The sequence below is a fragment of the Heteronotia binoei genome, chromosome 14, assembly GCF_032191835.1.
Source record: "Heteronotia binoei isolate CCM8104 ecotype False Entrance Well chromosome 14, APGP_CSIRO_Hbin_v1, whole genome shotgun sequence".
Classification (NCBI taxonomy): Eukaryota; Metazoa; Chordata; class Lepidosauria; order Squamata; family Gekkonidae; genus Heteronotia; species Heteronotia binoei.
Window position 1 is genome coordinate 53177059 of NC_083236.1, and position 14974 is coordinate 53192032.

Genomic DNA, 14974 nt, shown 5'->3' on the forward strand with positions numbered 1-14974 from the left:
CCAGTAACTGGAATTCAGGCTCTAAGGACTTGAGTCAAGAAACTGCTGATGCGCGTACAACACAGTTCCATGTTAACCATGGATTAAATGATAGTATTGTCTGCAATTTCCTTATATTGCCTCTGTCTTGAAAATGTTAGGCTTGATTTGCACATCATGGGCCCAGCCATGGTGTTGACCATTCATGCTTGGGCTGATGTGCTTGCTCTCCTTCCACTTACCCTGTATATGCTCAGATGGCCACTCTCTTTGTCAGTTCTACAATAGTTTTCCGGCAACCAGAGCTGCAAAACCCAGACTGATTTCCCACTCACCTTATGCCGCTCTCACGTTCCTCTTCTCAGTGGGGCTTCTGTCCAATTTCACACTATCTGTCCTGGGGCTGCAACTAACGTCGGCTTTTTCGCGTGGCAAACAGAAACATCTAAAAAACAATATCTGTTTGCTGATGCTGGCTGCAGCCCCAGGGCAGATAGTGTGAAATTGGAAGGAAGTCCCACTGAGAAGAGGAATGTGAGAGCGGCATAACGCAAGTGGGAAATGGTCACAGTTTGCGTGTAATTGACATTTTGGCTGACAGGCAGAGTTCAGCTTGTGCCAATTCAATGGTGAGGGAGGGTGGGAATTGCAGCACTCAACAGAGGAGGGAGCGTGACCATGCTTCTGGTGCTTCTACCAGTAATGCTACTTGGGTTGCTGTTTGTTTGACCAGGAAACATAGCTAAAACTAATGAGGTTTAGCGGTCCAACAAGCTATCACTACTATCAAACATTTTGCACTCTGCAAAGTTTTCTGTTGTTCCTTGTCACTTAGCAACCATGAAGCAAAATTATTTCCAATCAAAGGAAGTATCTTCATTTCTAATATCTAAAAACCAAGGGCATTCAAGAAGAATATGATCAATAGTATCAAATTTCTATAATGCAAGAAGAATTGCAGATTTATACCCCGCCCTTCTCTCTGAATCAGAGACTCAGAGCGGTTTACAATCTCCTATATCTTCTTCCCCCACAACAGACACCCTGTGAGGTGGGTGGGGCTCTCACAGCAGCTGCCCTTTGAAGGACAATCTCTGCCAGAGCTATGGCTGACCCAAGGCCATTCCAGCAGGTCCAAGTGGAGGAGTGGGGAATCAAACCCAGTTCTCCCAGATAAGAGTCCACCTACTTAACCACTACACCAAACTGGCTCATAATCTATCAGAGAATCATATGCCAAAGCCCCTTCCTGTCACAGCTGCTGCAGCATAAAAGCCCTTTTGTACCTTGGTAGAGACTAGGTCTGAAAATACTTTGGGATCTTCAACAGGGGATATATTCCAATAGCGAGAGAGGAACAAACCCCACAAGACCTTACAACAGTACTGTTGTAATCTAGCTCTTTCAAATGACAATTCATATATATAATATGTTCAATACATGAGCAATAACATTTAGAAATGTCAACTTTATCTTCCAGTAACCTGTCACCAGTCCTTCAAAACCAAAGTTTCCATGACTTGATCCATAAAACCCTCTGGGCAGACTTAAAAGTGGAGTGATGCTTCAGCATATACTGTTGCCTACTGGACAAGCGAAGTTTAGGTCTTGTCCCAGATACAATCTGCAGTGGTAATAGAGTGTGGATCTTCTTTCTCTGTGAACAGCTCTACCCAAGTGTTTGGGTGTGCTTCATCCGTGCAATATCATAAGCACATGAATACCCCTCCACATATCAGTATGCTGTAGTTCACATACTTCATTGCACTAGAGTGCAATGCTTCCCTACCATTAAATTAGTTTTCTCCATGTGACTCTCTTATTTTATAAACCTGTGATGGTATGGCTGAATCCCCAGAACCTTGTATGGGAGAGCTACGTGGCACAAACGAGATCTTGTACTAATTAATTCATATCCATATAGCAGGTCTTCTTCAAAGGATCTGAGACCACACTATCTCTGAGAAGCTGTCCCCTGAAGAACAGAGTTGGATCTCCTTCCATTAGTAGTTGGGTAGTACAGTCTTAAGAGCCCCGTGGCGCAGAGTGGTAAAGCTGCAGTACTGCAGTCAGAGCCCTCTGCTCACAACCTGAGTTCAATACCAGCGGAAGCTGGTTCAGGTAGCTGGCTCCAGGTTGACTCAGCCTCCCATCCTTCCGAGGTTGGTAAAATGAGTACTCAGCCTGCTGAGGGAAAAAGTGTAGATGACTGGGGAAGGCATTGGCAAACCACCCCGTAAAAAGTCTGCCATGAAAACATTGTGAAAGCAGCAGCATCCCAGAATCGAAAACGACTGGTGCTTGCACCTTCTTTAGGACAGTCTTTGAACTACAGTCAAAGGTGTCTGCCGCTCTTTGCATGTTTCCCCTGCAAGTGACAATGATCTTTGCAGCCAGGGAAACGCTAGAAAGAGTTGGTCTGTAGTTGCTGAAGTGATCAGGACTTGATACTGCTGGTAGTGAAGAGGTTCATTGGGATATGCCTTGTGGAGCTTTGTCTCGGGACTCCAACAGGTAGAGAAATTAAATGTCGGATCGAACCAAGTCAAGTGTGAGTTGCTTTGTCAGGCGTGTTGAATTGGACTTAAGGCTATAAGAAGAGCCAGACCAGTGGTCCATCTAGTCCAGCATCCTGTGTCACACAGTGACCAACCAGTTCCGGAGGTCCAACAACAGGACCTAGAGGCCAAGGCCTTCCCCTAATGTTGCCGCTAAAGTACCACTGATAGACCTCCATGAATCTGTCTAGTCCCTTTTTGCTGTGTATGTGGACTCATGCAATATGTTCTACCAGGGTTCCTGCCTGGCTCATTGGAGCCGTGTGGAACTTGGGGACTCAGGAACAATGGGCAGTAGGATCCAAATCCCTGCTGCCTTGGTCCAATCACAGGCCCCCTGCTGGTTCAAATGACCCAATGGTATTCTGGTGCAGGAACCTTGAACTGTATATAGTTGGCCCCATTGGCCTCAGTATCCAATCTCAGAGTTCAGCCGTTACTATGCTGTACTGAATAGAGAGCTATTTTCACTGCAACTGCGTCTCCTTCACGTGTTGAACCTACTATATTATATTTTATTCAGTACAGCATAGTAACGGCTGTACTCTAAGACTGGATACTAGGGCCAACGGGGCCAACTATATACAGTTCAAGGTTCCTGTGCTAGAACACCATTGGGTCATTTGAACCAGCAGGGGGCCTGTGATTGGACCAGGGCAGCAGGGATTTGGATCCCTGTTCATTGTTCCTGAGTCCCCAAGCTCAGTCCACATGGCTCCAATGAGCCAGGCAGGAACACTGGTAGAACGTATTGCATGAGTCCACATACACAACAGCTAATTCTGCATTTTAATGATTCTCTGTGTAAAATTAGGGTTGCCAGCCTCAAGGTGCGGCCTGGAGATCTCCCGCTTTTACCACTGATCTCCAGCTGGCAGAAATCAGCTCCCCTGGAGAAAATGGCTGCTTTGAAAGATGGATTCTATAGCAATGTACCATGCTGAGGCCCCTCCCCTCCCCAAACCCCACTCTCTTTTGGCTCCACCCCCAAAGCGTCCAGGTATTTTCCAACACACACCTGGAAGCCCTAGTAAGGATTTTGTTTTGTCCATCCCAAATCTACTGCTCATCAGCGTCATTGGATGCCCTAGGATTTGGGAAGAGGGAGATAAAGGTCTCTGCCAACTCTCTCCATTCCATGCATAAACCTCTATCAAATCCCCCTTTAGCTGTCTCTTTTGTAAACTGAAAAGTCCCAGACTCTTCAGCCTTTCTTCAGGGAAGTTGCTCCAACCACCTAATCTTCTTGAGAGCCAGTTTGGTGTAGTGGTTAAGTGTGCGGACTCTTACCTGGGAGAACTGGGTTTGATTCCCCACTCCTCCACTTGCACCTGCTGAGATGGCCTTGGGTCAGCCATAGTTTTCATAGAAGCTGTTCTTGAAAGGGCAGCTGCTGTAAAAGCACTCTCAGCCCCACCTACTTCACAGGGTGTTTGTTGGGGGGCGGGATGTAGAGGAGATTGTGATCGCTCTGAGACTCTGAGATTCAGAGTATAGGGCAGGATATAAATCCAGAATCATCATCATCTTCTTCTTCTTGGTCAGCCATACTATGCAACTGTGGATGTCAGTTTTGGCCATAGAGGTTAGGAATCTCAGGCCTGAGCAAGGGCTTTAGCATTCTGCATACTCCTTTTCCATAGAAGCAGGACACAGGATTTCTAGTGTCTTGACCCCACTGGTGGACCTCCTGATGGCACATGGGTTTTTGTGGCCACTCTGTGACACAGAGTGTTGGACTGGATGGGCCGTTGGCCTGATCCAACATGGCTTCTCTTATGTTCCTACATTATGTAAAATAATCACAAGCAAGTCTGTTTTCTGAGCCAATGTGACAAAGTGATTGGACTAGGATCTGGGAAACCCAAGTTCAAATCCCCATTTGTGCCACAGAAGCCTGCTGGGTCGTGTTGGGCCATTCACACACTTGCCGAGCCAACCTACTTCATAGGGCTGTTGTGAGGATAAAATGGAGGAGAGGAAAATGATGTAGGCTACTTTGGGTCCTCATTGGGGAAAAGGGGGGGTATAAACAAAGTCATTAAATTAGTTGATTTGGGTACAGGGTTTTTGCTTTCCTCGTTCCACAAGTTGGGTTACCTTTTTTGGGGAAGGGGGTAGCATAAACCCCTTTGGGTTTAGTTGAGATGTGGATGGCCAGATCAGTTGTGCGGCATATCCATTGGGAGCGTGTTGTAATATATTATCACAGTAACGGAAATGCAATAAGACGTCTGCTGATTTGTTTCTTCCATATTGTGTCATAAAATATCTTTATTTCTTTTCAGTAATAAACCATACTGCATTGCAAATCCAATAAATAAGACATAAAAAGTTCATTCCTCTCCCTCCATAGCAGTTTCGTCCGGCCGCTTTTAAAGTACATTTATGTTTAACCTTGCTTTACAACCTGCGTGTTAAGCTGCAGTCTCTCTTTGTCGTACCCGATGCTGCAAAAGATTTCTCAGACTAGCTGGGGAAACAAAGATGATAGATGTTTCTGCATGCTAGGATTTGTCACATCTCTTGACAGGATGGTTTATTGATATAAGTCACTTACATTCCACCTCTTCAGCTATTCCAGACCATTTACAAACCTGTTTAAAATCATAATATGAAACAATCACAAAAAAAACCTAAGCAAAGAGACTTGATGTGAAATAGTTTCCACAATATCTGAGACCTGAAATTACCACAGCCTCGCACCGGTTGCATCTGAGCCAGAATTCGCTTCACTCCTCCTAGATTGGGCACGTGAAATCTCACTTCTGATTGGTTGGTAGCTTCTCTGGGCATGGTTTCAGATGAGCATTTATCTTGCCAAATATTCCGATTTCCTCTAGGTATGTTAATGTAAACTGCATTGGCATGTATTTGTGATTAACTGGCATTGAACGCATACAGGTGATCTACTATTGCAAAGTGCTTCAACTGTTGCTTTTGAGGATTCATTGGCTGAGCCCAGATACTGTGTGACGATACAATTGTGTGTGCGCGTCACTGTATGTTTTAGGCCAAAGCAAGTGGATTCAGGATAGCATGTTCCTATTAGAATCAATCCTGAATCAAACTTTTTGTTGAGCATCCAGTCAGTCACAGGTTCACCTCTTGATTCTTCTTTTGGAATTATACTATGGGAATCTTAGTTCCATGAAAGGCAATTCCATGAATTCTCAGCACTTTATACAATGTACAGTACCCAGGATGCCTTGGTAGGTGATACAGCAGCTGAAGAGTATAAGATGTGTAGAGATTTGAAGCATAGATCAGTGTATAGACCAGGGGTGGCCAAACTGTGGCTTGGAAACTACGTGAGGCTCTTTCACACATATTTTGTGGCTCTTGAAGCCCCCACCACCCTGTCAGTCAGCTTGGAGAAGGCATTTCTCTCTTTAAACCATTTCAAGCCAAGTCAGCTAGCAGCTTGGAGAATGCATTTCAAGATAAAGTTGCTTTCTTTCCACTTCTCTTTCCTCCCCCATCTATTTTCCTTCCTTCCTTCCTTCCTTCCTTCCTTCCTTCCTTCCTTCCTTCCTTCCTTCCTTCCTTCCTTCCTTCCTTCCTTCCTTCCTTCCTTCCTTCCTTCCTTCCTTCTCTCAAACATCTGACATTCATGCCTTGCAACTCTCAAATATCTGACGTTTATTCTGTGTGGCTCTTACATTAAGCAAGTTTGGCCACCCCTAGTATAGACCCTGAGCACCACTTGTTTTAGCCTCTGGCTTCCTTGCCCACCGGTCTTCTTGAGAGTCAAGACTTACCTTGCAAGCAACCTCTTGGCGAGGTCTGGAACTTGGTCTGGCACACAAGGCTTGTGACCTCATGAACAGACTTGACCAAGCAGTATTCTCTTTCTTGCCCTCAGCTTCAAAAGACTGAGCGAAAGCAATACGGTGGCTCAGTGATAGAGCATCTGCTTGGTAAGCAGAAGGTCCCAGGTTCAATCCCCGGCATCTCCAACTAAAAAGGGTCCAGGCAAGTAGGTGTGAAAAACCTCAGCTTGAAACCCCGGAGAGCCGCTGCCAGTCTGAGTAGACAAGACTGACTTTGATGGACTGAAGGTCTGATTCAATAGAAGGCAGCTTCATATGTTCAACCCCTGCTCTTCTGGAGACCGTTGCTGGAACTATACCGATGAGGTTTTAATTAGTCCCGAATACTGCAGAGAGCTAGGATTACTCTGGTTACACAGTTGATGCTTGGGTTTCTACCCTAGTGCTGTGTCTCCTTTCATCTACCTCAAGCCTGGCACTTCCATTGCTCCTGCTGGGTGGAGGCAGATCTTACTGGGTTCATGGGCTCAGGTCCAGGGCTGGCACTTAGTTTGCCAAACAACTATTGTGACATAAGACATACTCAAAACAATAACATGGAGACAGTGTGGTATAGCATCTATTACATTGCTGTATTTTAGGGGGTATTTTTGTAACTTTATGTGTGTGTATGTGTGGCTGCACTTGGAAGTCATGTTGACCTCTGGTGACTGACCCCTACTTGAGGATATTCAGGGAGGTGGCTGAATAAGCCTGCCTCTGCCTCCCAACTGGGTATTTCAAGGACAGTCTCCCATCCAAGTACTAACCGCAGGCAACCCTGTTTAGCTTCCGAGATCTGATGAGATCAAGTTTGCCTGGGTCATCCAGCTCATTGCTATATTTGTGGTATATTCCCTTGCACTTTAAAACTGCCAGGAAATATGCTGGAGATACAATGCTGGAGTGATGTAATATTGAAGTGACCACAAGAGGGAGCAAAAGAGGTGCAGAAAAAAAAATCCAAAGCAGTAGGGGCACACAAGCGACAAAAATGAGAGTGCAAAAGAACCTATTGAGAGATCTTCAGCTGAAACCCTGGAGAGCCTCAGCCAGTCTGAGTAGACGATGCTGACCTTGACGGACCAATGGCTTGAGTCGTTATAAGGCAGCTTCATATGTTCCTTAGAGCTTTGTCGCTACCCATTTCAACATTTTCAATGTGGCTTATGTTGTTGTCAAAATGTGCTTGTTTTGGATTACACTGAGTCATGTTTTAGAAGCTTGAACCTCCGTTTAAGGTGTTGTGATTTACTGAAAAACATTAAGTGGCAGTAAAGCTACCAGGATTTTCAAGTGAAGTCTAATGAGCACAAATTATACTTATACGGGAAACTGAACATACAATCAGACAAAACCCACTCACACCGAAGAAATTCTTTTTAAAGTGTCAAGGACAAGCCCTGGACAAAACTGCCTTTTAAAAGTTTTTAGCTGGGAGCACAGGTCTTTGTCCTGAAGATTTGCGTCTGTATGCGTGTTTGCATTATGTCGTTCATAAAAATATAGACGGGCTGAGCGATTTATAAAAAGATTGCCCGTAAATGCAGTATTATCGAGAGGAAATGCATTAACTGTTATTACGGCCGAGGCTAAAGCTCTAAAGCTTACAGAAGTTGTTGCTGTGTAATGATGGTTTTTTTGTGTGTATCAGAGCTCTCGCTGGTGCTTCTGGAGAACACTCCAGAACAGAAACACCGGTAATCCAATACTCACCATGTAGATGTATTGAAATTGTAGGCTTTTCCCCTTTCTTAACACTGTCTTATGCACTGCCATAAATAAATAAATTACGCTCATGTTTCTCTGTTTCTTAATTCACTTAGAATCATAGAGTTGGAAATGGCCACACAAGCCATCTAGTCCAACCCCCTGCTCAGCGCAGGATCAACCTAGAGCGGGGGTCTCCAACCACCAGGCTGCGGACCAGTACCGGTCCGTGGCCTGGTAGCAACTGGGCTGCAGAGCGAGGCAGAAGTGCCACACCACCCCCACCTGCCTGTAGAGCAGCCTCTTTCATCTGCCCTGGTCCCATGCCAGCAGAAGGGGCAGTGCTGCTGCGACCTTAGCCTACTCCTCATTTATAGACCTTCGCCAATCAGCTGATCACAGGGGTCTTTAAATGGGAGGGGGAGACAGATTGGCCTTCTGCCACCTGGCCACTTAGCAGGGAGGAGGCAGAAACAGCCCCAGTCCCCCTCCCATCTAAAGACCCCCATGGTGGTCAGGAACGGGGGGCAGGCGGGGGGCAACCTGGGACAGCAACCCCCCCCCCCCCCACACACACACTGGTATGTGGAAAAATTGTCTTCCACAAAACCAGTCCCTGGTGCCAAAAAGGTTGGAAGCCACTGGCCTAGAGCACGGCTGGCCAACGGTAGCTCCCCAGATGTTTTTGCCTACAACTATTCGCCATGCTGGCTGGGGGATGATGGGAGTTGTAGGCAAAAAACATCTGGAGAGCTACCGTTGGCCACCCCTGGCTTAGAGCATCACAGACAAATGTTTGTCCAGCCGCTGCTTGACGACTGCCAGTGAGGGGGAGCTCACCACCTCCCTAAGCAGTTGATTCCTCTTACCCAGCCACTACCTTTCTCCCTGTAATTTGAACCCATGATTGCGAGCCCTCTCCCCTGCTGCCAACCAGAACAGCTCCCTGCCTTCCTCTGACAGTCTTTCAAATACTTCAAGAGAACAATCGTGTGTCCCCTCAACCCCCTCTTCTCTAAATGGAACATTCCCAAGTCCCTCAGCCTTTCCTTGTAGGGCTTGGCCTCCAGCAGCCCCTTGAGCACCTTCGTTGCTGTCTTCTGCACCCACCCCGTTTTGTCCACATCCTTTCTTTGTGACCTTATGCTAAAATAGCATCTTACTGGAATACAAAAAAAGAATGGAATGAGAACAGTGGCAGGCAGAGCTTAAATCGCTAATGCTGGTGTCAATGAGGACTGCTGCGCCTTCTTTAAAATGCGATCAGGTCATTATTCCATGTTCTGAACCCTGGCCTTTTTTTTAAGGGGGTATAAATATTGTGTATTGGGAATGGCAAGTATTAACGTAATTCTGAGTCAGTGTAAAAATTACAGTGGTCCTAAGTTTGGATTCCAGCTACTCAGCCAGGAAGAAATATTTGTCATTACTCCAGTGCAGAACCCCCTGAGTGTTTTCATTTTCCCCAGCAGAAATCCCAAAAGTAGTTTTGAGGAATTATTTATTTGCTAATTCAGTGTTTCTCGTTTAGACAGAGGATCTGGCTTTGACAAAGATAAATGGGGAGGGCTGGCTTTGATCTTCCAAAGCACTATCTTCACACTGTGGGTTGGGACCCTTGGGGGGGGTCACTAAACCTCAGTTGCTATAGAAGCCCATAGAATCACCATTTTGCAGCCTTTGCAAGGACAAGCATTTGTGTTGTGTGCGTAGAAAGCAAGGGCGCGTCTCCTTCCTCCCTTTGCGTACCCAATGGGTGGAGCGGTTTCTCATTAGCACAGGCAGATTCAGAGGCACCCACTTCCCACCAAAGTGCTCTCCGTTTCCTTCTCTCTCTTCCTTCAGCTACACCATCACCCATTGTGCCAGCTGGGCCTCCAGTATCCCATGGATGTTTGCAGCGCTTCCCACTCCAATGGTGAGATCAAAACCCTGGATCCACCACTTCCTGTCATGTGACTCTGACATTGCGTGAATTCCTGCCTTGTGGTTGCAGCTCAGTGCACCTTTAATTGTGACTCCTGAGTCTTACAGTGCGGGGCATCCCTTCGTGTCCCATTGCTTGGTACAGTACCAGCAGGAGGGGAGAAAGATTAGAACCCACTGGCAACATGTGTGTTCTATTATATCACTTCTGGTAAAAAGCCAGAGGTGGGGGAGGGTAACTCTTTGGTTTTGCCATAAAGTTTCCAGCTATTCCTAGAGCTACTCTCTGTTACTTAAGTTTTCACTAGAAGAGACATTTCAGCACACGCATCATTCCCCTCCCTCCCATGTCTTCTCAGATCTCCTGCTGGTTGCCCATTGAGGCCTCGCAACCCTACTAGGAAAGTCTGGAAAGACTGAGGACCACAACTGAAGGGGGAAATCTCCCAAAGAGTCCTTGGTTCTTCTCCCCACCCCCTCGAAAGGTTTTTCCATTCTCACACGGAGTGGTGAGAGCAGCAACACACGACCTGAAACTCTCTGTCTGATGTTGCTGTCCTGCAGGCTTCCTCAGAGAGTGCTAGCTTCCACCCTCCTTTGGTCTATGATCCTTGAGTCCCTACCTCATAATTGCCAAACCAGCTGATATTAGGTTATTCTCAGTAAAGCCACCGCCTGTTTTTCCCTCCGTCGTGTGTGTGAGCTCTCCTTCTTTATCTCTGCAGGCAGTTTCCAGCAGTCCTACATCTACCGGTTTAAGTATACTTAATCCAGTTTTTTTTAACAAATAATATGTCATTAACTTGCCTTGTTTTCTTTACCAGTTGCCAAATCTAGATACCTGGGAGGGTTTTTTTTTGGGGGGGGGGCTGCTGTTTCCCTCCCTAAAAGCTTACTTCCTGTTACCTGTTGTACAATAAACAAAAGCAGCATCCAGATGTCACGTGCCAAGCTCAAGTAGCTTACAATCTCCCCCCCCTCCCCCACCCGCCGGTTCTTCTGACTGACTTCTCTTCAAGCTGGCACTCTGAAATAAAAATGACTGAAGCATCAAGTCACCTAGAGAAAAGATTGCAGCCCCTTGTTGATAAAGCACTTCATCAAGGGTGGCAAGCCATGAAATCTTGCTCACCGGGCAAAGAAGATTTAGATGAGAAATAAAAGAAGCTGCTGTTTGTTTCAGGGCAAAAGCCTAGTCTGGTTTTTAGCCTTATAATAGGCAATATTTGTCTATTAACTTCTGTGCGCCTAAATGCCTTTTCTTTTATGTCTTCATTTGGAAATATGAAAGCCAAATATTGGCCAAAGCTAGTTATCTCTCACGACTGCAGATATGAATGGAAGAATCCCCCCCCCCCCGTTTTCTTTCTTCCCACCCCATCTTTCAGCCTGAATAATGATTCTCTTAAGCCACATTTTCTAAAATAATATGTGAAAGCACAGTAAATAAAAAAATGCCATTCAAAAGTATACATATTTTACAACGATCCCAGGTTTCGTGCTCCTATGTTCCTCTGTTCTGCAGTCAATTTCGTGCTCAAATTTTGCACCATCGTTTCTCAAGGAGATTTGTCTGGTACACGGGAATGCCCAAAGTTCTACGGACAAGTCTGTTTTCAAATGGTGCTTTGAAAAACTAGCAATCCTGGTGTCCTACCAGGTAGATCAAAACCGAACCTTATTAATAACAGCAGGAACTGGCCCGTGCAGAAGTCCACCAGCTTCTGTGATTCTTTTCTCTCCCGACTGCACTCTGTGTTGTTTTGTCTGAGAGGCACGAACTTGGCACAGTCAAACACTGGAGCCGCCTGACTGGAATTTAATCATCCACGGTGCAGGTAGACGTGGGCTTTCTGCATTCTGTTCTTGTATTCGCATCTCGGGTGCCGAAGCTAAGCTTTAGCTGGAAGGAGTTATTTGCCCAGACTTGAGGCCGTACTGAATCAGGTGGGCAACTCTTTTCCTGGCAAAAAGTCCTGTGCCTTGAGGGACGTGCTCAGAAGGCATGTTGTTGTTTAGTTTAACTTTGGAAAGTTTTGTGTGTTCAGTTTTTCCTGGGATACACAGTCCAGAATTGAACCATTTAGGGGCTAACAGACCACGCAAAATGCTTTGAGGGCCAATGCTTGAGGTTTTCAGGGAGGCAGCCATGTTGATCTGCAGTAAAACAGCTAGATGTGAGTCCACTAGCACTTTAGAGAATAGAAAATATTGCATTTCTATCCTACCCTCCACTCTGAATCTCAGAGTCTCAGAGCGGCTGACAATCTCCTTAGTCTTCCTCCCTCTCAACAGACACCCTGTGTGGTGGGTGGGGCTGAGAGAGCTCTCCCAGAAGTTGCCCTTTCAAGAATGGCTCTGCAAGAGCTATGGCTAACCCAGGGCCATTCCAGCAGCTGCAAATGGAGGAGTGGGGAATCAAACCTGGTTCTCCCAGATAAGAGTCTGCGCACTTAACCACTGCACCAAACTTAGATTTTTTCAGGGTGTAAACTTTTGAGAATCCAAGCTCCCTTCATCAGAGATGCTCGTGTGTTGTTTATTTATTTATTACATTAAGCTTATATCCCACCCTTTCCGCAAGTGGATTCAGGGCAGCTCACAACATCAACTCGGCTTTCAACTTGCTGACCTTAAGTCGAGGCACAGAGAAAATTAGCCTTGGAGGGGAGGGGCCACACAAAGCTTTCCCCACTGCCCAGCAATTTGTCTGAGCTTCATTAGTAAAGCCTCATGCTTCTAAAAACACCACAGATTTATGATAATTGTGCAAAGCACAATCCAGCCCACAGTGACAGCCTGATTTTCTCCTGATGGATGATACTTGAGCGTACATAACAAGATGGGTTACAAACACCATTGTACTCTTGTGTTTCAATGTGTCCTTCTTTTACAGGCTCTGGGAAGTCTGCTAGAGGAGGCACTGTTGCCCAGTGGTTGCTACATATAGGACTCAGATTTTGCCTAAAATCAAGAATGGCCTCCAGCTTAGATCCAGCCCCCCCATTTGGCACGTATAGTGTCAGTGCACAGTGTACTGTGTGTAGGGTTGCCAGGTCCGACTCAAAGAAATATCTGAGGGCTTTAGAAGAAGAAGAAGACTGCAGATTTATACCCCGCCCTTCTCCCTGAATCAGAGTCTCAGAGCAGCTTACAATCTCCTATATCTTCTCCCCCCACAACAGACACCCTGTGAGGTGGGTGGAGCTGAGAGGGCTCTCACAGCAGCTGCCCTTTCAAGGACAACTTCTGTAATAGCTATGGCTAACCCAAGGCCATTCCAGCAGGTGCAAGTGGAGGAGTGGGGAATCAAACCTGGTTCTCTCAGATAAGAGTCTGCACGCTTAACCACTACACCACACTAGCTCTAGGGGGATAAGGGCACCTTCTTTTGGGGCTCATAGAACTGGATCCCCTGGTCCAATCTTTTTGAAACTTGCAGGGTATTTTGGGAAGATGCACTGAATGCTAAAAATTTGGTGCCTCTATCTAAAAAACCAGACACCCCCCCGAGCCCCAGATACCCACTGATCAGTTCTCCATTATACCCTATGGGAATCGGTCTCCATAGGGAATAATGGTGTGTCCAGCATACATTCCCCCCCTTCCTGCTTTCGGGCCTCCAACCCCAGGGGATCCCCTGCTCCCACCTGGGGATTGGCAACCCTAACTGTGCGCAATCTGCCTTTATTAGCTATTATAATATGTTTCAGTTAAGTTCCCTGTATCTTGGGCAGACCCATGCTAGATGCAGACGACAGTGGCAAAGTGGAGAGGCTAACAGCTCCAGCCCTGGAGCCAAAACCATAGGAGAACACCCCCAGCCAACGCAGGAAGCCAGCAGTAGCCCTCTGCCAGTGGGATGCTTTTGGCTAGGGACCAGCCGCATCGGGAAGGGCTGACTCACCTATGAGGCTGTTATAAGAAGTAACGGCATCCCATTGGGATTATACTGGGATCCAGGCTGGCAAGGCAAGGAAGGTCTCTGCCCAAGGGGCAGCTGCAACTCACAGGTAGGATGTAAAAGCCTAGAGGGAGTTTGGGGCTGAACTGAGCAGTAATAGGGCTTTGGGGTATTGTTCTTAACTGCCCAAGAGGAAGAGCGAAGGGACATGCGGGCTCATTTGTGAACTCTATTTAGAGCAGGAATTGATCCTGGCCACTGCCATGGGTCTTTTGTCAGACAGGGTCTAGGTTTTTTGACTTGGCTGTCGTCTGAAATTGTTAACTTGAAATTGATTGATTGGTTGTTTTTGTCAGCTATTTTAAAGTTCTGTAATTGTTTTCTTGATGTTTTCCACCATGAGCCTGTTTGGGGAAGGGCAGGATAGAAATGTGGATGGATGGATGAGAAGTCCAGTTGGATCACAAGGGAAAGCCTGCTGCTGTAAACCTGAGAACAACCCAGTAAAATGGACTCTGATTCAAGGTGCACATGGACAAATGACCGCCTCCCAGCCTGATGTGCCTGCCAGCACTCAGAATTCCCAGCTCAGAGACTTGCGTGCTTTCTGATAGGCGTACAGCTCTTTGGGGCAGACGAGTACCCCCACTCACTTCTATGCAAACATGGGGATCAACTCCTTCAGCAGGCATGACTGGGAGAGGCCATTTTGTTTGCACTGCCGAACCCATGTTACAGATCAGAATAATGTTGCAGTGCTCCAAGGGCTGAATAGCTGCCAATAACATCACACTGCTTGACGCATATAAAGTAGAGATTTTTTTTGCGATGCAAAAGCTATTCTAATAAATCAAATGTTGGTGATCTCTTCCCTTCCCTTTGCTGCCAGGTAGTAAAAAAAGCGAAGGCGCCTGTCCTTAACTTCCCAGGATCGCATCATTCAAAAGCGTATTGACAATACGGCTCCTTAGGTGGCACTGAGATTTATGTGTTTAACTTCCCTGGTGCTCCATTTCCCTGTCTGCACCGTCAAATTGATTAGTAGGCAATAAAGTTCGAGGGGAAGCAGCAATGCAGCCGGACTA

General features: G+C 46.4%; 1 protein-coding gene across 4 annotated transcripts in view; it reads left to right on the forward strand.

Annotated features, from left to right (window-relative positions):
* Positions 1–14974, forward strand: part of PHKB (phosphorylase kinase regulatory subunit beta) — a 220019-nt gene that overhangs the window by 140045 nt on the left and 65000 nt on the right. The window lies entirely within an intron of this gene.